Here is a 22,500-nt window from a genome sequence, read left to right as displayed (position 1 = left end):
TAGGTGATCTCGCTATGTTTTGCTTTTATGACTTTTCATGTTTTCTTTACTTTTCTACTGTTACTTTTGGTACCCGGCCATGTGTTTAATAATTTCCACTAGCAAAGTTATTCCTTCTTCCTCTTCACTTTTTATTATTATTATTATTATTATTATTATTATTATTATTATTATTATTATCATTTGCTATGTTAGTCATCTGTATGGGAGAGCAAAATGTATTGAAAAAATCTATAATTGAATCCAAAATATATTGTCAAGATTAGCAAAATTAAAATGTAGCTGTTATGCCTTAAAGGAGGACGCCAAGTGTTTCCTTTCATCGTTAGTAAATAGCAAGTACCTTATATAGGCTGTGGTTGGTTCATTTTATCGGCCGCTCTTCCATTGGCTGTGGCGCTTACTGGGAGAGGCTCTGTCACAGGCAGGCTGGTATTACGCTCACAGTCGCTGGTGGAGTTTGGTTCTGGGTAAGTCCAGCCAGGGCTTTCAATGCGGTGCGCTGATTGGCCAACACCATGCGAGGGTCTGGTTTGGAACCACATTATCTCAGATTATCAAACTTGGGGGTCCAGTTTGACCTGCTAAATCTTGGAAGCGTTCGTTGGGAGAGCTTAAGTTGCAAGTAAGCTAACAGGCCATACATCATTGTCACCATTGTCATTCATACGAGGTTGATAGGTGTTCCTTTGGCAGAGCAGGAGAAGTAACATTTAGGTCATGTTCAGGTTTGGCCTCTCTTGTTGGATGAGCAGAGCCTATAATATCCTAAGCCTCCTGCCATATGGGGCATAGCGAATGATCTTTGTATTTCTTATGATGTCCCTTAGAACTGCGTTCTTGATGAGAGCGAACAGATGGTGGGATTTAGAAGTTCCTGCTGGATGTAGCAGGAAAATCTTTTGGAGAATCTCTTTATTGTCATGCCAATGTAACGGCCTGGACATCCACGGACTGGGCATTAGTAGGAATATAAAACGTTGTACCTCTTCCCAAAGCTCTGCACTGTAGGGGCTGAGTAGGTTCTCATATTGAGGGAGCGTGTCTTCATAGTCTAATTGTAAATAATCAGGTTGATTATAGAATCTTCTTGAGCTGGAAAGACATGGCTCGTTATGACTTTCCTCATGGCTTTATCGTCCTGTTGGTACTAGCTTTGCATTATTCCTCTGTAGATAATTTGATAATAGATGTTGTGTTCTCACTGCTAGGCTCGGTCCCATACCTTTTGTCTATATCACGTTTTATCTCTCCACTGACCTACATGTTGGAGGAGCTGTTGTTAGCAAGGACTTGGGTAATCCTAAGCTGTCCTTGGTAGTGTCCATCCCTGAAGAATAATAGGAGAGAAACTGACAAACTTAGACATGGATGGAGGGTGTCTTGAATCTAGGGGAGTATTCACTATTCACTATTAAAGCAAAGGCATAAGTTTGTAGGTTTAGTGTAGATTGTGGCATCAAAACCACACTTAGATGTAGAGAATAGGACTCCCAGGATGGGAAAGTGCCCGTTGTTCCGATGTTCCACCGTGAATCTGAGAAAATGGCACTCCTCAACATGTACTAAAAAGTTCACCAATAAATTTGGCAGAGGGGCTTTAACAAGGGGGACATCAATGTAGCGGATGTATTTATCAGGTTGATCTAGGCGTACAAGAACATACTCTTGGACGACATTTATGTAGAAGTTGACGAAAAAAACGCCCAGAGTAGAAACAATAGCTACACCATCCTTTTAAATGTACATAAGGCCATTATTGGTGAGAGGGGACATTTATGTACAAAATTCCAGTAAGGTCAAGAGGGCAGGATCTGGGATATTGGTGAAGGGGTTCAGTCTTCTCTATAGAGTCAGTCCAGGATGAGTTTTATTGTCTCATCTACAGGGATGTTCGTAAAAAGAGATTCCATATCAAGAGGAGTGATGACACCTTCAAAGGAATGTCTTTTGGTGGTTGTCAGGAACTCCATTGAAGAGACATCACTGTAACGCTCGAGAACATAGGGTGCCAGAATCATATTAAGATATTTGGCCAGTTGATAGGTCAGGGCTGGCACTGGCTGATGATCTTACAGAGATGGATCCCAGCCTTGCAGTATTATGAAGACCAATAAGGCTGACAATCCAATCTGGCCTATCAATAGCCACTGCCCAGTTCTAACCTACCAAATGGACATACGTTTCAATACCCTTCTGACACCCTATATTCCCGACCATTACAATGTGGCGTCTTCAATGGAGTTCCTGATAACCATCAAAGTCATTAGAGTAAAGGAGTCATCGCTTCTCTAGGCATGAAATCTCTTTTTTCTAATGTCCCTGTATATGACATAATGCAACTCATCTTGGACTGAGGTTATAAAAACGACTCAATTCCACCACTCAAAATTCAAGAGCCTGCCCTCTGCACCCTCCTGGAAATCTTAACGAAAGAAGCCCCTTCTACACCCACCATGGGTATATAAGTATTTAAAAGAATGTTGTAGTGTTTGGCCTCTCTTTGGGAAATAATTTTGTCAACTTCTACATGGTTGTTGGCGAGATGCAAGCTTTTGCACGTGTAAATAATAGTAATGATAACAATAATAATAAAAAATATTGAATAATAATAATAATAATAATAATAATAATAATAATAATAATAATAATAATAATAATAATAATAATAACGATGTTCCAGGAAAAGTATATTACAGCCAGGTCTGTAGCCGGGAAGGATAGGGTGGAGGGGACTGGCAATTACATTACTGGGCCGTGGGAAGTATGCTCTGCAAATTACAGTTTTCTTAAAAACTGTCATTTGTTCATATACAAATCCCTACCACGGCCCAATAAAATTAGGAGACTCGGAATTAAGAAGACATCTTTGTTAAAGCCTCCTCTACTGAATGTATTGGAGAGCCTCGTGCAACCTTTGAGAAGTGCAGTTCTCTGAGATTCACGATGGGATATCAGAAAAACAGCCAATTTCCCTTTCGGGATGTCGTAGTTTCAACTGCTAATGTAGGTATTGAACCACCGTCTACACTGCACTGATGAACTTAGGTCTTTGCTTGAATGGTTGTTATATATGACCCACTATATACAATATCTCCACAAACTCTGATTACGTTCATCGGGAAATCTCCTAATGAACTTCCTGGACAGAGACCTATAAGGAACTGCGTAGTATTACTTAGGTCCCTGTTAACAACAGCTATTCTAACAGGCAGGTCAATGGAAAAATCAAACCAGCTATGGATAATTGGTATGAGACAAAGACCAGCAGTGAGAGAACACCTTCTAGTATCACTTTATACTACAGGAGCATCATGCACAACCAGTACCAAAATGTCAAGAATGCATGAGTAAAATAATAAAGAACCCCATATAAGAAGACTTCGCAATCAATGTGATTATTTACTATAAGACTATGAAGATAGGGGTTGTTGTGGCCTGATTGGTAACGTCTCTGTGTGATGTTTGCCAGACGGGGATTTGAGTCCCACTCAGACATGTTAGTGTCATTAGCGCCTGCAACCTTTCCATCCTTATGAGCTAAGGTTGGGGACTTTAGGGGAGCCTATAATTCTATCAGCTGAGTCATCAGCAGCCACTGCCTGGCCCTCCCTGGTCCTAGCTTGGGGGTAGAGGAGGCTTGGACGCTGATCATATAATATAGGATCAGTCTCTAGGGCATTGTCCTGATTGCTAGAGCAATATCACTTTTCCTTTCCTCTGCCATTCATGAGTGACCTTTAAACCTTTAAAGCCCTTAAACTCAATCTCTTATTACAAAAACAACACAACCCATACAGTGCAGGATTCTCTGAAGAGTTGCCAAATTGTATATTCCTTCAAATGCCCAGTCTGTGGAGGTCCCGCCTAGACAGAAGAATGACAGATGAGACTCTCCAAAAGATTGTTCTGCCACGTCCGACAGAGAGCTATCAGAACCCACCAGCCCCATACACATAGCAGGAACGTGGATCGAGAGGATATCATGAAAAATATGAATATCATTGGCAGTGCCCTAGATGGTACTAGATATAGGATCCTGGAAGCTCTACTGATCCAAGAAGAGCAAAAAATTCTTAACACAACCCTTACTTCCTGCCAAATGAATACCTCAAATTAGCCTGATAATGAGCAGTAAGAGTAGTATCATTTGCATGTGCATCAAGCTTATTTTCCAAGCCAAAACACATATCATGTGTATACAGTAAGAAAATTGATAGTCCAAGAACACTAACTTACTGATGATGAGATATCACATTTCTATAATCACTGTGGTGATCATCAACAAAAATAATATTTGGGTTCAGATATATGGGCTGCATGATTAAAACAGTTAAAGGCCTCACTAAAATCAAGGGCAATCATCCAAACTACCTGACCACAGTAAAGGGATTTTTACAACAATCTGAAATTGTAAGAAGGACGTTACATACTCCAAGGCCTTTATGAAACCTTAATTCCAAAGTATAAAACACGTGATTACTTTCTGCACAAATATTTAGACGGTTTTGCAAAACCCATTAACTGATTCAGATAATATGACAGTTAAGGAAATTGTGTGGAAATCCGCTGGACTATATCTACCACAAACACATTTACCTTTTGGAGAAAATTAACTTTTTGTCTACCCCTCTATAAGCATCAAGGTCCATTAAGAGAATTTTAATCTAGATTAATTAGTTTAACCTCGGGAAAACAAAAATGAGGAATATCGAGTTTCTCATTACCCTGCTCACTGCTAAAAACATCAGCTAAATTATTTGCCTTTTTGTTTGTGAGCGAAGAACTGTCAAGTTCATACCAAAGCGAGCAGATTTAAGAGTAGTTCACATGTTATGTTCCTGTGTTGCACTCAAAACATTTATTTTGTGGTTAAAATCTATTCCTTTGTCTTGCTGTTATGTATTTGTGCTGGAATACCACGTGTGCTCCGTGTATCAGGAGTAATGTTGAACAGTGCTGCATTGATAGAACATGTATAGCATGGTTTATGAGTGTATTACCGTATATTATGAAGGATTTAATCATTTATCCATGGTTTCGAGGATAAGATGTGATTCTTCTTACTTTTGTATTGTAGTTGGATATAGTCTTCTGAAAGTGATGATCATTTGTTACTTCGTATTTTTGTGCAAGAATTTGTTTGCATCCTAGTCTGGGAGCTAAGTGAAGGTTAATTAACATGGCGGGTACAAAAGATTTGAGGTGCTGTAGTATTAGCCAGCCTTTAAACAGATCAGCCATTCTTACGTTTCACATGTGGTAGACTTGATAGGGGTTGCCACACAAAAACTCTCCAAAATTAGATTCAATATAATGAAAGGTACACGTTTCATTTCTGGGCTAATTAATTTTGGACACATCATGTCATCTAAATATACTAAGTAAGAATGGAATTTCTGGTGGAAAGCTAACTTAAGAATAACGTTAATTACCCTTATTAAGGTTTTAGTTAACTTGGAAGATATAAGTACGAAACCAATGGGATTTATAGATAATAGTCATCAGGAATAAAAATCAGCAACTTAAGAATGGAAGTCAATGGTGGGAAGGATACCTAATAATGGGTCAAAGGTCATATCACGCCCAAAGATCCCTAATTAACATCCTAATCAACATGGAAAATATAAGTTCAATTTCTATATCAATTGATTATGGTCACCACACTTCATCCAAATTTTCAAAGCACAAATAGAATATCTTGTGGAAAGATAACTTTTGAACAATGTTAGTTAGCAATAATTAAAATGCAAGGTACACATTTAAAACAACATGTATATTGTTAAGAATTGTGTTATAATTAACCATTGCAAACTTTATTTAAAATGCAAGGTACACATTTAAAACAACATGTATATTGTTAAGAATTGTGTTATAATTAACCATTGCAGACTTAAAAATGAAAATTGTTGTAGAAGAGTCACACAATATCTAACATTACACCTAATTAACATGTGGTGTCAGAATGTACACATCTAAAATCACATAAGCAGTATTAGGATTGGTCTCCTTATTAGGAATAACCATGAAAATTTAGAGAATTAACAGCTTCTTAGAAGTCTTTATAAATATAAAAAAAAGAGTAATGATTATACTCAGTGAACTTCATTTAACCCTTAAAGTGTTAGGGTTTTAGAAAATTTCCATCTCTGTGATCAGTATATTTTTGCCAAAACAAATTAAACAACCGTGTAGTATCAAAATCTAGTAATCATGTACTATGTTTACTATCACTATACAGAGCAGGGGTTAATTATCATAGGTTCTCTCCATCCTCATATGATGATGACGAATCCTCCTTTTCATCCGAAGAGGAAAACTGGAAGTTCACATCAGATCTCTTTTCGGTAGCTTCCATGTGTGGTACCAATGCATCTGGCAGCTGGGGCCCATTGAACCAAGAAATTTTATGCAACTCATCTTGGTGTTCCCAACCTTCCTCGTCAGTAAGATACTATTGGATGTTAGTAAAGCTTGCATTTGTCCACATTCCTGCAACCAAAAATTCCCGTCAGATATGTTGGGAAATCTATGCTTTACAGGATGCAATCATTGTATCATTGTAGCATTGATGCTGCCTTAATTTCTTCAGGCCCATAGTGTTTCTTAAATTCCTGGGGCTAATATGCCACCAAGAAAAAGGTTTCCTTTTGCCTTTTCTGCAAATGCTGATTGTGCATTAATGTCCTATCTCAACTGCTTGAATGGGCTGACAAGGATGCCATGTAATCCGATCTGATAAGGGTGTGGAAAGCAGGTAGTGCATCGTAATGCTTCTTTCCAATTTTCTTCTCTATGTAATGTTTATATAAATTATATTGTTTTTGTAATGCTGTACCAACATCTATCTTTATGTTTTCTTGAATCTTCCAGGAATATTAGAACACTATCACTGCAATATCTGTGTCAGATACCACCAAGACCAAAATCTGGACAGTTATATCGTCTATGAATTCTTAAAGCATGGTATGGGATGGTCTTCAGGGAGAAATATCCATCAATGAGTGTTGCATCAAATGTGGGTTGAGCTAATCGTTTGACTCTAACTTCTAGGAGATGAAGAAAAGCACTCATGTCTGTTTTCACCATCTAGCCATTGGATCTGCACATTGAGAGAGTAATTGTCATTAAGGAGTAAAAGAGGGAATGTTTCAAGTCCAAATCCTCCTTATGGTCTAGTACAAGCAATTGCCCCAACAGGTAATGCGTACACACCAGAGAGGATTTGTGTTTGCTCAGTTTACTAGACTGGCAATTCTCCTTGAATACCATTAGTCTCTCCTTTTTCATCAATTGTTCTAAGTTTTTTTGATCTTTGGAGCATGACTTGATGAAATCTTCATAGATCTTTTTTCTCTTTTTATCTCAATCAAAGTACTCATTTCTGGATATGTCCGCTGGTCACTTTTTCTGTTCTTTTATTGATAAACTTGGAAATACTTCAAAGACTTCATAAAAGGATTGCAGCATCATTTTATTAGGTCAATGGTTGTCTGTAAGTTGAAGGTATTCCTCTTGATTCATGATTTATGCAATTCCGCACTTGTATCTTCATGGTTCGGCATTTTTGCTAACTCCTGGACAGTAGCTATGCCTTGGTTATCATCGATCAAAGGCTTGCTCTGTAGTTGTTGGTGGAAGAGAGTAGAAATATGCATTTGCATTCACCATTTGCTCTAATGATAGATCCACTGGATGTCTGCTGTATGACTTACCATTGAAAGCACCATTCTGTAGAAGACTCCCAAGGCTAGGGTGTGTATTATCAATGTTTACAAAATCCAACTATAATCTGGACAACTAACATGAATAACTGATATGCTTTGCTGCGGAGAATAGTTTGATAGGTTGACCAGAGCACCAGCCACCCATTGAGATACTACCACTAGAGAGTTATGGGGTCTTTTGACTGGCCAGACAGTACTACAGTGGACTCTTCTCTCTGGATTCGGTTTATTTTCCTTTGTCTTACACATGCATGGAATAATTGGCCCTATTCTTTACATATTCTCCTCTGTCCTCTTAAACTTGACAGCACTAAGATTACCTAAAACTTCCTCTCCACCCAAGGAGTTATTGTACTGTAATTATTCAGTGGTCACTTTCCTCTTAGTAAGGGTAGAAAAGACTCTTTAGGTATGGTAAACAGCTCTTCTGGGCGAAGGCAACTCCAAAATCAAACCATTGTTCTCTAGTCTCTGGTAGTGCCAGAGCCTCTGCACCATGGTCTTCCACTGTCTATGGTTAGAGTTCTCTTGCTTGAGGGTACACTAAGGCACACTATTCTATCTTATTTCACTTCCCCTTTTTCATCTTTTTATAGTTTATATAGCATATAATAAATTTCATGTTTTTACTCTTGTTAAAATATTTTATTTGTCCTCGTTTCCTTTACTCACTGGGTTTCTTTCCATGTTTGAACATGGGCTAATATCATCCTGCTTTTCCCATTATGGTTGTAGCTTAGCATGTAATGATAATAATAAAAAGATCTTGTGGATGTAGTTAATACACATAAAGCAGAACTGTGTTGTTGCCCCATATGTCCCAGTCCTCGTCTCATGTGTGTAATCATCTTACTTTGTAACACATGACGTAAATATCTCCAATGACTCTACGGCTTGCCATGTGTCCACAGTTAGAATTCTTAGCTTATCTGTAACTCTTTCGAATGAACACAACAATACTAAAGTTCTTTCTTCTCTTCAAGTGTCTCTAGAAAACTCTGGATATTGAAAATCTCGAATGCCAATGCAAGGATGGGATCTGTTTGCACCTGTCAAAATGTTTATCTGTTATCAAACCATTCATTGAGCCAGGTGCTAATACGCCTCTGTCAGTGAGACTGTTAGGATTTCTGAATTCATCGATGGATATTCCTATTGCTTTTTAAAAGTTCGCTGAAACATGAAAGGGACCCAACATTACAAAGTGATCATCATATCTTGGAGATTGTCACCTGGATCTGCATGACTGGCTTAGCACCATTTAGTTCATATCTTACATCCCCATAGGGTTGACCACACTCACTGGCCCATTTTTGTGTCATTATGAGGGTTTCTTTTATGACACCCAGGTTTATGATTCGTTGTTTCAGGTTATCCATGTACAGAACAACTTATTCATTCGATTTTGAGGTTCAGTCAAGGAATTGAATCAAATTCATATTGATATTTGGGACATGCCGAAACTATGGCACATCATCAATACCAAATCTTTCTTTCCAACACCATTATCATTCTTACTAGATGTATTCTCAACCAGACATCCACCCTCTACCCTCCTGAATTGGTTTGATACTTGTACTTTTCATGTTGATTAAAATATTCATTAGTGATAATTAACATTGATCTTAAGTTATCTTTGTCTATAATCAAATGGCATATGAAAAAAACATATCTTTCATGGTAATTAAGATGTTAATTATTAGTCATTAGGGGTGACATGGCCTTTAAAGGTTTAAAGGCTACCAATGAATAGCAGAGGCAAGGGACAGTGACATTGCCCTATCGAGAAGGACAATGACCGATTGAATGACCTAATATACATATGATCAGCGACCAAGCCCCTCTCTACCCAAGCTAGTACCAACGAGGGCCAGACAATGGCTGCTGATGACTAAGCAGATAGACCTATAGGCTCCCCAAAATCCTCATCCTTAGCTCGTAAGGATGGTGAGGTTGTAGCGACCAAAGAAACTAATGTGTTTTCCGGGACTTGAACCTCAGTCTGGAGTTCACCAGTTAGGGATGTTAAAACATCAGGCACCACAACCCCTATCAATCAAATGCTTTCTCACTATCCATCTGTTTTTTTAGAATTGCTATACTCCCTGTATGGATATTTCCAAGTGTTTTAACGTATAATTCTTCTATTCCTTGTTTTTGAAGGGTTTTCATAACTTTAGACAGAATCAAAAGTTTTCTCATAGTCTAGATATGCCCTGCATAGTTGTTTGTCATAATATTTTAATTTTTCCATTATTTGGTTAATTGCGTGTATATGGTCAGTTGTTGGATACACGCTTCTAATGACTGCCTGCTCTCTTGGTTGATTAAAGTGTACCTGTCTTGCTGTTCGGCCTCATATGATTTTGTAAATATCTGACATATTACGGAGAATAAACTTATTTGGCGATTAATTTCCAGGTTATTTGTGCCTCCATTTTCCTGAATTACTATAATGATAAGGTTTTTCCACTTTGTTGGTATAGAGCATTCTTGCAGATATTTTCTTGCCTTTTAATGCTCTCTATAGTTTTTCTACTATTGTGTTTGTTACCGGCTCAAGTGTCTCATTATTTCTGTTGAAGTTATTTTTCATATCAATTTTGTATAGCATTGTATAGAGCTCTTCCGTAATTGTCATCACTCCATCTCTATTGTAGATTAGATTTCTATTTTCCTCCTTTAAACCAAACATCTGCTGGCACCCTGTTCCAAGTTTTACTTTTAATCAATTTGAAGCTTCTTCCTTTCTTTGGTATTGTCTAAATTTTGGTCTAGTTGTATAAAAAAATCTTTAGCTTTTAGTTAGTTTATTGTTATTGGATAGTTCTGATAATTCTATTTCATCTCTTATGAATACTATCCACATTTCCAATCTTGTCTTTATTGTGGTTTTTGGTCTTTTCTTATATTTCTCCTTGGTATTATTGAAGACCTTTCTCCGCCTATCTTTTGTGCTGATTCCATTACAAATGTTGTTATATTACTGTTCATTTCTTATTTACTTGAAACCATTTCATCAAAGAATATTCATATATCAAAATGTTTTCATCTATCATTTTTTTTTCTGGTTAATCTGCAATTTTTGATGAAAAATCTTTAACACTGGTAGTCATAATATCTTTCTTAACTATTTTTTTAATTGATGCCATGAGAATGAGTTATGATTTTCTAAAAGTTTATAAATTACGTACAAATATAGCTCATGCTCATTTCTAATATTATAAATTTTTTGAAGAATGTGTTCGGAGGAAAAAAGCTTAGTTGTTTATGATATATCATCTCAAAAGTTAATGTTAATAAATAAACACGTGTCACACATAAATGGAACACATATCTTTTTTTTCCAGATTTTTAACTTCATCATACTTTATAACATTCTTTTTCCCAAACCAAGAATTTTGTCTTGTGCATTTCATTATATAGTATTGCTATAAGATCTGTTTATTTTAAAAATCTTTTTTTCTATAAATAAAAAAAAAATAAAAGTTTTTACTATTATTATTATTATTATTACTATCCAAGCTACAACCCTAGTTGGAAAAGCAAGATGCTATAAGCCCAGGGGCTCCAACAGGGAAAAATAGCCCAGTGAGGAAAGGAAATAAGGAAATAAATAAATGAAGAGAACAAATTAACAATAAATCATTCTAAAAACAGTAACAACGTCAAAACAGACATGTCATATATAAACTAATAACAACATCAAAAACAAATATGTCATAAATAAACTATAAAAGACTCAAGTCCGCCTAGTCAACAAAAAAGCATTTGCTCCAACTTTGAACTTTTGAAGTTCTACTGATTCAACCACCCGATTAGGAAGATCATTCCACAACTTGGTAACAGCTGGAATAAAACTTCTAGAGTACTGCGTTTTATTGAGCCTCGTGATGGAGAAGGCCTGGCTATTAGAATTAACTGCCTGCCTAGTATTACGAACAGGATAGAATTGTCCAGGGAGATCTGAATGTAAAGGATGGTCAGAGTTATGAAAAATCTTATGCAACATGCATAATGAACTAATTGAACGACAATGCCAGAGATTAATATCTAGATCAGGAATAAGAAATTTAATAGACCGTAAGTTTCTGTCCAACAAATTAAGATGAGAATCAGCAGCTGAAGACCAGACAGGAGAACAATACTCAAAACAAGGTAGAATGAAAGAATTAAAACACTTCTTCAGAATAGATTGATCACCGAAAATCTTGAAAGACTTTCTCAATAAGCCTATTTTTTGTGCAATTGAAGAAGACACAGACCTTATGTGTTTCTCAAAAGTAAATTTACTGTCGAGAATCACACCTAAAATTTTGAAAGAGTCATACATATTTAAAGAAACATCATCAATACTGAGATCCGGATGTTGAGGAGCCACCGTCCTTGACCTACTTACAATCATACTTTGAGTTTTGTTAGGATTCAACTTCATACCCCATTATTTGCACCATGCACTAATTCTAGCTAAATCTCTATTAAGGGATTCACCAACCCTAGATCTACATTCAGGGGATGGAATTGATGCAAAGAGAGTAGCATCATCTGCATATGCAACAAGCTTGTTTTCTAGGCCAAACCACATATCATGTGTATATAGTATGAAAAGTAATGAGCCAAGAACACTACCCTGTGGAACACCGGATATCACATTCCTATAATCACTATGGTGCCCATCAACAACAACTCTTTGAGATCTATTACTTAAAAAATCAATAATAATGCTAAGAAACGACCCACCCACTCCCAACTGTTTCAGTTTGAAAACAAGGACCTCATGATTAACACGGTCAAAGGCAGCACTAAAATCAAGGCCAATCATACGAACTTCCCGACCACAATCAAGGGATTTCTGTACTGCATTGGAGATTGTAAGAAGGGCATCACATGGTCCAAAATCCTTTACGAAAACCAAATTGCAAACTAGGGAGTAGATGATTACCTTCAGCAAACCTATTAAGACGTTTTGCCAGAAGACGTTCAAAAACTTTAGATAATATGGGATTTATGGAAATTGGGCGGTAATCAGTGGGACTTGAGCTACCACAAACACATTTACATAGAGGAGTAACATTACCAATTCTCCAACTAGTGCTAAAAGCTCCTCTTCTTGCTAACTTGCGCAAAATAACAGATAACTTTGGAGCTAAGAAATCTGCTGTCTTTATAAAAAACAAAGGAAAAATACCATTTGGGTCTACACCTCCATAAGCATCAAGGTCCATCAAAAGAGCTTTAATCTCACGAGATCGAAAAGCTAAACTAGTTAGTTTAGCCTCAGAAAAAACAGGAATGAGGAAGTTCAAGTTTTTCATTACTCTGTTTACTGTCAAAAACATCAGCCAAAAGGGTTGCCTTTTCCTTTGGACAGTGAGTGACTGAGCCATCTGGTTTAAGTAAAGGAGGAACTGTTGCATCTACACCAAAGAGTGCAGATTTAAGGGTAGACCACCATTTATGTTCCTGAGTTGTACCAGAAAGTGTTTCTTTTATGGTTAAATTGTACTCCTTTTCAGTTGAGGCATAAACTCTCTGAGCAAAAGCTCGAAGCTGAGTATAGTTGTTCCAGGTCAAATCTGATCTGTTACCCTTCCAAAGATGATAGGCCTCCTGTTTCTCCAAAAAAACACGTCTACAATCATCATTGAACCACGGTTTGCCCTTCACTCGGTACCTTAGCACACGAGAAGTGATACGCCTATCAATTATGTTGACTAGATTCTCATTCAAAGGGACAACAGGATCTACACTATTATATAATTGTGACCAATTCAAGCACAAAAGATCATGTAAAATCCCATTCCAGTCTGCTTGGGATTTCATATAGATTTTACAAGAATATGATATATCAGGGACAGGCTGCTCAGTCTTCACTAATAATGAAATCAAGGCATGATCAGATGTCCCGACTGGAGAACCAACCTTACTAATTATAACGCCAGGGGAGTCAGTGTATACGAGGTCCAAGCAATTACCAGACCTGTGAGTAGCTTCATTTATGATTTGCTCACAGCCTGATTCAGAGGCAAAGTCTAAAGCTCTTAAGCCATGGCGATCGGTAGGAGAGATAGAACTTAACCACTCCCTATGGTGAGCATTAAAATCACCAACAAAGAAAAAAGAAGCCTTTCTATCATCTTCTTGTATCTTAGCCATAATGGTAAGAAGACAATCGAAGATAGAATCATCTATGTCTGGATTCCGGTAGATCGAACACAAATAAAAGTTGTTATGCCTGCCACAAACTTTTATTACCTGAATCTCATGACATCCACATTGATAGCAGGACTTATGAGAAGCAGGGTACGCGGTCCTAATATACACTGCCATTCCCCTGGCCCTAGGGATGGCATCACGTTTCAACATTATTGGCTTCTTAAAACCAGTTATAAGGAGCTCAGATGAGTGCCTCATATTAGAAACCAAAGTTTCTGAGCACAAAAGAATATCATACAGTCTGGATGCAACTGTAAGGTCTTGGATATTTGCATGAAGACCACGAATATTGCAATACAGAAGACGACATTGACGAAATCTAGGACGTACTGGTCCCGGATTTCGCTCAATGTCTCCAGACAGCATAAGAATTAATAGAAATAAAAAAGAGACAGCATACTTAAAAACTAGATTAACAAGAATTATAACAAAAACAATACGTAAAGAATTATAAACAAAGTGATTGATGATACCCATAGACTATAGTAAAAAGTCGGAAAAACTGGTCAACATGGAGGAGCCGATACACCATGCAAGGCTAAATACCCTCCAGGATAGCCACTTCAACTGAAGGGAGGAGAGTAAGGATGGTTTTGAGAAGAAAAATAATCAGAAAAAGGAAAAGACAACCTCTTGATAAACCACCAGGCATCCATGGCCCTTCTATTAAGCCTGCCCAACACGCCATTTCAAAAAAACAAGAGGAAGAAAAAAAAATAAGATAGAATAGTGTGCCTGAGTGTACCCTCAAGCAAGAGAACTCCAACCCAAGACAGTGGAAGACCATGGTACAGAGGCTATGGCACTACCCAAGACTAGAGAACAGTGGTTTAATTTTGGAGTGTCCTTCTCCTAGAAGAGCTGCTTACCACAGCTAAAGAGTCTCTTCTACCCTTACCAAGAGGAAAGTACACTGAACAAATTGCAGTACAGTAATTAACCCCTTGGGCGAAGAATTGTTAAGTATCTCATTGTTGTCAGATGTATGAGGAAAGACGAGAATATGTAAAGAATAGACCAAACTATTCTGTGTAAGTGTAGGCAAAGAAAAAAATATAAGCCGTGACCAGAGAGAGGGATCCAATGCATTACTGTCTGGCCAGTCAAAGGATCCAATACCTCTCTAGTGGTAGTATCTCAACGGGCGGCTGGTGCCCTGGCCAACCTACTACCTAGAACATATATGCCTTCAAACAATATCTCACATTTGAAATTAAACGTAAAAAAGACATGAACTGTTAATTTCAATATAATGAAAATAATTCATCATTGGCATTCAAAGAAAATATAAATTTACTTAGTAATATTACTTTTAACAATGGTTCATTGTAAATAGAGTTATAAGATAAAATTCTATAATTTTTTTATTGTGAGTCTTATCTAACTATAAATGCATCATAGACCCTTTTAAACAATACCAGTAAAAAGATGTTCAACTATAGAAGACTAAACGTAAAGTGCAAGCCAGATAATAAAATTTACATAAAATCTTAAAAGAATGATTCAATTTAGTCCTCCTTATATAAAGCTGATATTACTGTGGGAATAGTTTGTGCAAGCAAATCATTGGGTGATAACTGATAGGTGAGGTGAATGCAGCTAACTTTATTCCAACAGACATTAAGCTTATGTACAAGAGTAACATAGCAAGGAGGTTAAAAAAAAACTCAAACCTAACAATTTTGTCAATGGTAAAAATTCAAACATAAATAATGTGTCAACGGTGAGATGTAGATAGAGATAATAATGAAAAAGAAAATATTGTTACAGTGGACGAGCATGTGTGAAACATATGCGTTAAAAGGCTCCTCCCCCCACCCCCTAAGAAAGATATACGTGTAAAATAGGGCGCCCTGCTCTTGAGAGGCATTCTGTAGATGGGTCACTTTCCAGGAGATACTCAGGTTATAGGCTTTCAATCGACAACCAGTCTTCTTTTCCTCGAATAGTGAGTAAGAAAGCCTTTGGATTACGATGGATCATGAGCAAACAGCTGGTGTAAGGGGGCTTACAGCAGTGGTTTTCTAGTTTCCTTATGAAGGAAAACATGCGTTGCTGAGAGCAAATTTGTTGGTAGGTGTTGCATAGATGGGGTATTGTAAGTCTGGCGGCATGGAGTAAATTTTCCTACATGATGTAGGTGCTGAAGAATGTCGGGTGAGGTTGCAGACGGAAAAAATATGGCAAGAAGGACAAACGTGTCTCCATACACCATTTAAGCTGCTGAGACATACAGGACGTCTGAAGGAGTTATCCCTAGACCCAAGAGGACCAAGGGCAGCTGGGTAATCCAGTTGGTGTACTTGCAGCAGGACACCAAAGCTTTTTTGAGGGTGCGCTGGAAAAGTTCAACCATCCCATTGGCAGCAGGGCTGTAGGCTCCTGTCTGATGTAAAATTATTTTCAGGATAATCGTTAATGATGTCCACGATTGAGAGGTGAAAGTGGTAGCCCTGTCAAGGGTACCAAATCTCTCTATCTACCCTAAGACAGATGTACATGACATGGACGTTGCAGTTTCCATGGGAAACTCTGGGGTTACGTCGTCTTGGCATGATAATAAATATAATGGTTTGCCTGACCTGTAGGCCTTTGGCGAAGTTCTGGTCGCTAAACTTCCACATAAAACGTAAGGAGGTGGTTATACTGATGTGGAGAGGGAGGTCAGAGAAGGGGGAGGGCTGAAGAGGTGTTGAGGAGTAAGAGTCTGCATTAACTGACCGTCAGTGAGTGATATCAAGCATGAGATGGAAATTCGCGAGGAAATCCGCACAAAGGATTACCAGTGTAACGTCAGCAATGTGAAACCTCCAATTACTTTTGGCGCTTCCAGCCATAATGGAAGATTTCATAACTGGGGTTTTGTATTGCAGATCCATTAACAGCTACAAGAAGTATGTCAGAAGACTTACCCAGACTTTGTTATGTCCTGGAGAGTGACCTTGACAGGATGGATTGGCAAGCCCCCACATCTAAAAAGATTGCATGCCAGTAGCTGCATCAGATAAAAAGAAATGATTAGTGACAGGGGAGGCCTGGGTCACATGTGAATGGCCTCCTTACATGTTTTATGGCCACTGACAATGGTTTGCACATTTCTTCACAACAACCCTAATTCTGGAGTGGTAATAGTATTATTGCATCCGATGGATGTCAGTAAGCAGCTATAGACGTCATTGGTTTGGTCATGACTGAGTGGTGGGTGATGGGCAGCTTTGACGCCACCACTGCACTTCATGGTGCAGGCGTCTATGCCCTAACAAATTCCTGTCAGCTTCGGTTGATTTTGAATAGTTGTCCTCTTTGTGAAGAGTGGTAGCATTGAGGGAGGTCTTGAAAGGTGATAAAAATCGACATTATGTATGGCCGAGCATACATGATCGGGTAGGGATCGTACCTAAAGGGCATGAAGTAGATTCACTTCACATGTAGAGCCACCTGTGGATGGTTGCAGGGGAGTGATACTGGTCATTTTCTTGAGGGCGGCCAAAGCCTTTTGGTCCTCAAATGGTGTTTAATTTAAGAGAGCAGAAAAAGTTTGGTTACAATGGTTGCTGGCGATGGCATGTACCGCTACAGGAGGTGTGTTTTAAGGGCCTCATGTTATTTTGTTGTCCCCTTGCTCTAAAATCCAATCGGAGATTTTCGGAAAGTGTCCTTGATGATCTCCACAAGAACATAGTCGGCTTTGGTGCTTGACTAAGTCACGAACTTTATGTTAAACTTGACCTCAGCGAGCTAAAACCTTGCAAAGGCCTCCATACTGACAAAGGGCAGCAATTTCATAGATGTAACGTTGATAAGAGAGTTAGTGTTGAAGGACTGCATCATCGAACAGTGAGACGTAACCGTGAAGGGAAAGCGGTGAGGCAGCTGGTCACTCTGGTGCTCAACAATCATGCAAGCGAGTTGTTAGGTGATAACCGAGAGGCAAGCTGGAATGCAACTAACTTTATTTCAACAGACACCCAGCATATATACAAGAGTTTCAGAGTAAGATGGTTGGTATAAAAATTCAATCGAAGCAATTCTTGAAAAGTCAGGGTTAAACAAGTTCTGTTAACAGTGAAGTGTAAAGCTGGATTAAAATAAAAAAGAAAGCATCGTTACACTTGACGAGCGTATGTTTGAATCAAGTGCAGTAAAAGTTACGACAAAAAAATTGCGTATAAAAGCGTCATATTTTGACAGAAATACTCGAGCCAATATATGTATATCAATTTCATATTTATATTATGCATAGCACCTGTTCCTCTATCCACATGTGTTCTTCAGAAAAAAGTATATAATAGATTCAGGTCTCCAATATCTTTGTATTTTGTAGCTGTAGCTCCATCATCCATTGTAATAGACATTATGTTTTATGCGTAACTAACTGTTCTCCAATTAAGTTATCTTACTTTATGATTATTTCAAAATATGATGAAAAAGATCTGAGGTCTACAGAAAAGATCCGTTTATATTTTTAGTTTAAAATGTTCATCTTCATCAATTAGAATATATACATAGAGGGTAATCATAATTTTCCTGTAAATCATCTGAAAACTATTAAATGAGAGGCGCCGATATTTTTTTGCACGAAGTTTATCTAAAAATAATAATAATAATAATAATAATAATAAAAATAATAATAAAAATAATAATAATAATAATAATAATAATATTAATAATAATAAAAATGATTTATATTATTATTATTATTATTATTATTATTATTATTATTATTATTATTAGCAGCAGCAACAGCAGCAGCAGTAGTAGTAGTAGTAGTAGTAGTAGTAGTAGTAGTAGTAGTAGTAGTAGTAGTAGTAGTGCAATAACATTGAACAATCTGACTGCAATTATTTTCTTTTCATATGTGGTGCATATAATTTGGTTAATCTTTGGGTTTTTATAAATGTCCCATCAAGAATCCTTTGAGGTCTTTCGTGTCGTAGTTAAATCTTTATTCTGTAACATATTCCTAAAAAGATAAACGACTACCCTTCATGTCTCTGTTAGGTTGAACTTTAAATGAAAAAACAAAACATTTCTTGATCATGGAAAAAGGAAGCAGATATATTCTAACACTCAGTGTTGAAAGGAGTCATATTTCAATGTGACTTTAATTCATATAGTTCCTAATTATCATATTCAATTGAAGTAATTTTTTTTACAAACCGGAATATATAAAGTAGCATTTTATTTCTTACTGGTGATTCAGAAGAAATAGCCGGGTTCATCCCTATTAGTTCCTGTTATGCTCTTTTCCATAAGCTTGCTTTATATTCTTTCCGTGTATCAAAAGGTTTAGAGTAACTTACCAATAAACAATCAGGTCTGAATTGGAATTAGGATTCTATTAAGCTTGATTTGCAAAATCGGAGTACTGTGATAAAAATATAGATTAGACACTTGGAAGCTTCAACATTCTGTTCATATATAAGCAATTAATATCCGTGCCTTTTATGGTTCTTTGAAATAGATATTTTTCATAATACTTCTCTAAACAATATCTGTACTCGTGGCGGTTTCTTTTCATGTTGAAAGAGCGTTCTTGAGTGTATTTTTAGAGAAGCATGTTCATGTTTTTGTTTCTGAAAGGAAAAGGTATTTTCTTTTCTGTAAAAGATAAAAAGTTCTTTCAATAAAAAGTGAGTAAACGGAAGAAAATCAATGATTCAACATCATCCACATCACCCACCGCTTTTCTTTCTTAAGTTCTTCACAAAGAATAATATTGTCCTCGACTCAGATCAATAACAATCAACATATATTTTCTTCCTGGTTTGAGAACGTCTTCATATTTCTTTTACAATCGTATCTAATCTCTCTCTCTCTCTCTCTCTCTCTCTCTCTCTCTCTCTCTCTCTCTCTCTCTCTCTCTCTCTCTCATAAATATGAGAAGAAAGGCTTTATTTCCAAGATATCTTATACTGATTCTACATAATGGAAAAACACAGACGAAAAGGATATTACGAACAAGGCTGTTTATGGAGAGACTGGTAAATAAACGTGATAATAACTATGGTGGAGGTGAAAAAGGCTTTTTTAGAACAAATATCATATGTGATAATTGGTTGTGAGAACTAGTAAGTTGAATGTTAGCAGAATCAAGAAAGGGAGTAGACTGTGAGCAACGAATTTGAAAAGGGAATATTGTGATGGTCAAGTTTGAAAGTGAAGTTTGGATGCTATGCATGATTTGCAGATGTGGAAATATATTGTTCAGTTATCTTATATGAAGTATGAATTACAGAAAGTGCAATTTCAAAAAGTGTGTTCATTGATTATTACTACTACTACTACTACTATTATTATTATTATTATTATTATTATTATTATTATTATTATTATTATTATTATTATTATTATTATTATCGTAATGATAATAATAATCATTATTCTTACTATTATAATTATTATTATTATTATTATTATTATTATTATTATTATTTTGTTTTTATTTTTATTATTATTGTTATTATTATTATTGCCATATATATATATATATATATATATATATATATATATATATATATATATATATATATATATATATATGTACAGTAAAATGGGGTAAGAAAAATTCTTGGGGTTGATGGGGCAAGAATGGTCGGCACTTCACATAACTTTTTTATTCATTATATTTAGTCTTGAGGCGATTCTTAGTTGTGATACATCTTGAGGATTGATATAATAGGTATATTAAATATAATTTGATTCAACGAATCTGTGTCCTTTTTTCCTCAAACGTTAGGAAATAAATAGGAAAACTTTCCAAAAGCACTAGATAACTATGATGGGTTCCTCCCCAAATGGGGTAAATAATCATTAATTGTGGTAACAATCAATGAGAATGACCCCAGGTTCTCCCTATGGATTCCCTGCAGCCCTCTACCCAGCACATAGTAGTGAGAGGAGGTTTTTTTTTTTTTTTTTTTTTTAATTTTCTTTTATTTATATATATTTTTTTTGAGGGGGGGGGTTACCTATCGTATGCTCAGTTTTGGGGCTAAAACAAATCCGAATTAATGATCTTTTCTTACCTCATGCACTATTTATTTTTCCCCATACCTTAGACTTATTTACCCCAAACTTGATTTTTTATTCCCCTTACTATATTTAATTTCATACACAGGCATAATAAGCCTGTAACGGTTATCTATTATCAGTAAAAGGCTATGACTCAGGTTAGCTTGTGCTGTTATACTTGTTCCTAAGTGAAGCCTATTACAAGTAACCTTTTGTTATTTAAGGATTATATGAGCTACTGATTAATAAGATAGAACGACATGGAATATCTGACCGTCCTAAGTGTATTTGGAACCTTGGTGAAACTTTCTTCCCTCTTGATCCATCGAAAACCAAAACGATTTGCACTGAAAACTGTATGAGTGACTGGTGGGTCAAGTCATGAGCTGATGGGAAAGCGCTTGATCCGTTAAACAGGTTGGGACTGCATCATTACCAGGAACTCATTATTTTGTATCAGATTTAGGATGGATGACTCGTATAAGTTTTGAGGACTTCTCAAAAGGTTTTGTGAAAAAAAAAAAAATCACCCTCTTGCCCTGATTTTGGATAGGCATCCGAGACATACATCACTGCAATCAATAGAAATAGCAAAGCAAGAATTCATTGGATCAGTAAACTTCCTTTCACATTGTACAGATATATTACAGCTATTAGATCTTGCTTGTTTGGCCCCATGCAAATCTTTATATGAGTCAGTAATGATGTAGCATGAGCATATGACCAGAGCAATAGCATCATTGCAAAAAAACGAGGATTTGTAAATATGTTGTACAGTGTTTGGAAGCAGGGAATTTGGACTGAGTCTTTAAAGTCAGGTTTTAAGGCTACTGGAATATACCATATAATTTAAAATTTTCAAAACATGGTTTGATAAGTGGTGTCCAAAGGCTAACCGAAATGATCCTATGTTATTTGATGCTGCAAGAGATAAGGAAGAAGGGAGCATCGACTATAAATGGATGGCATCATCTGTAAACGAGGAAGATGCTTTGCATACTTATATTTTCATCAACTTAGAGGTAGCACCTAGACTAGTACCAGGAGTAGAAGTAAAAAATACCTTCCTGATAGACCCTCTGCTCTTCAGAAGGGATCACCAGAGTGCAGTCATTGCCCAGATGTTCAAGTAGAACTTCCTAAAATTAAGTAAGATATTCAACTGTCAGGGTCCCTCTATTTAAAAGTTTAACCTGGATTGATCTCTTCAGTGAAATTCAAGCAAGAACACCACCAGAAAAATTGTAAAAGTTTTCTTAACAGCAAAGGAAAAGGAAACTTTACTGGGGAGGTCTTGCAATCGAGAGAGCACATCATAGCTTATCCTCTCCCAAGTAGAAAAATAGATACTAACGACCAGATCTTAACGTAGAAAGCATGTGATAAGGACCTTGCAAATCATCAAGTCTAAAAAAACAAGAAAAACTAACATAAAGTTAAGGAAGAGAAAGAAAGGGAACTTAGCCCACTTTCCAACAAGGCGTCAGAAGAAGAAATTGCATTGGAAAGTGACTCTGCTGATGACCTTAGTTTTACCAAAGAC

This window comes from Palaemon carinicauda, chromosome 18 (genome assembly GCF_036898095.1).
Source record: "Palaemon carinicauda isolate YSFRI2023 chromosome 18, ASM3689809v2, whole genome shotgun sequence".
Lineage (NCBI taxonomy): Eukaryota > Metazoa > Arthropoda > Malacostraca > Decapoda > Palaemonidae > Palaemon > Palaemon carinicauda.
Note: the sequence above shows the minus strand (reverse complement) of the source record.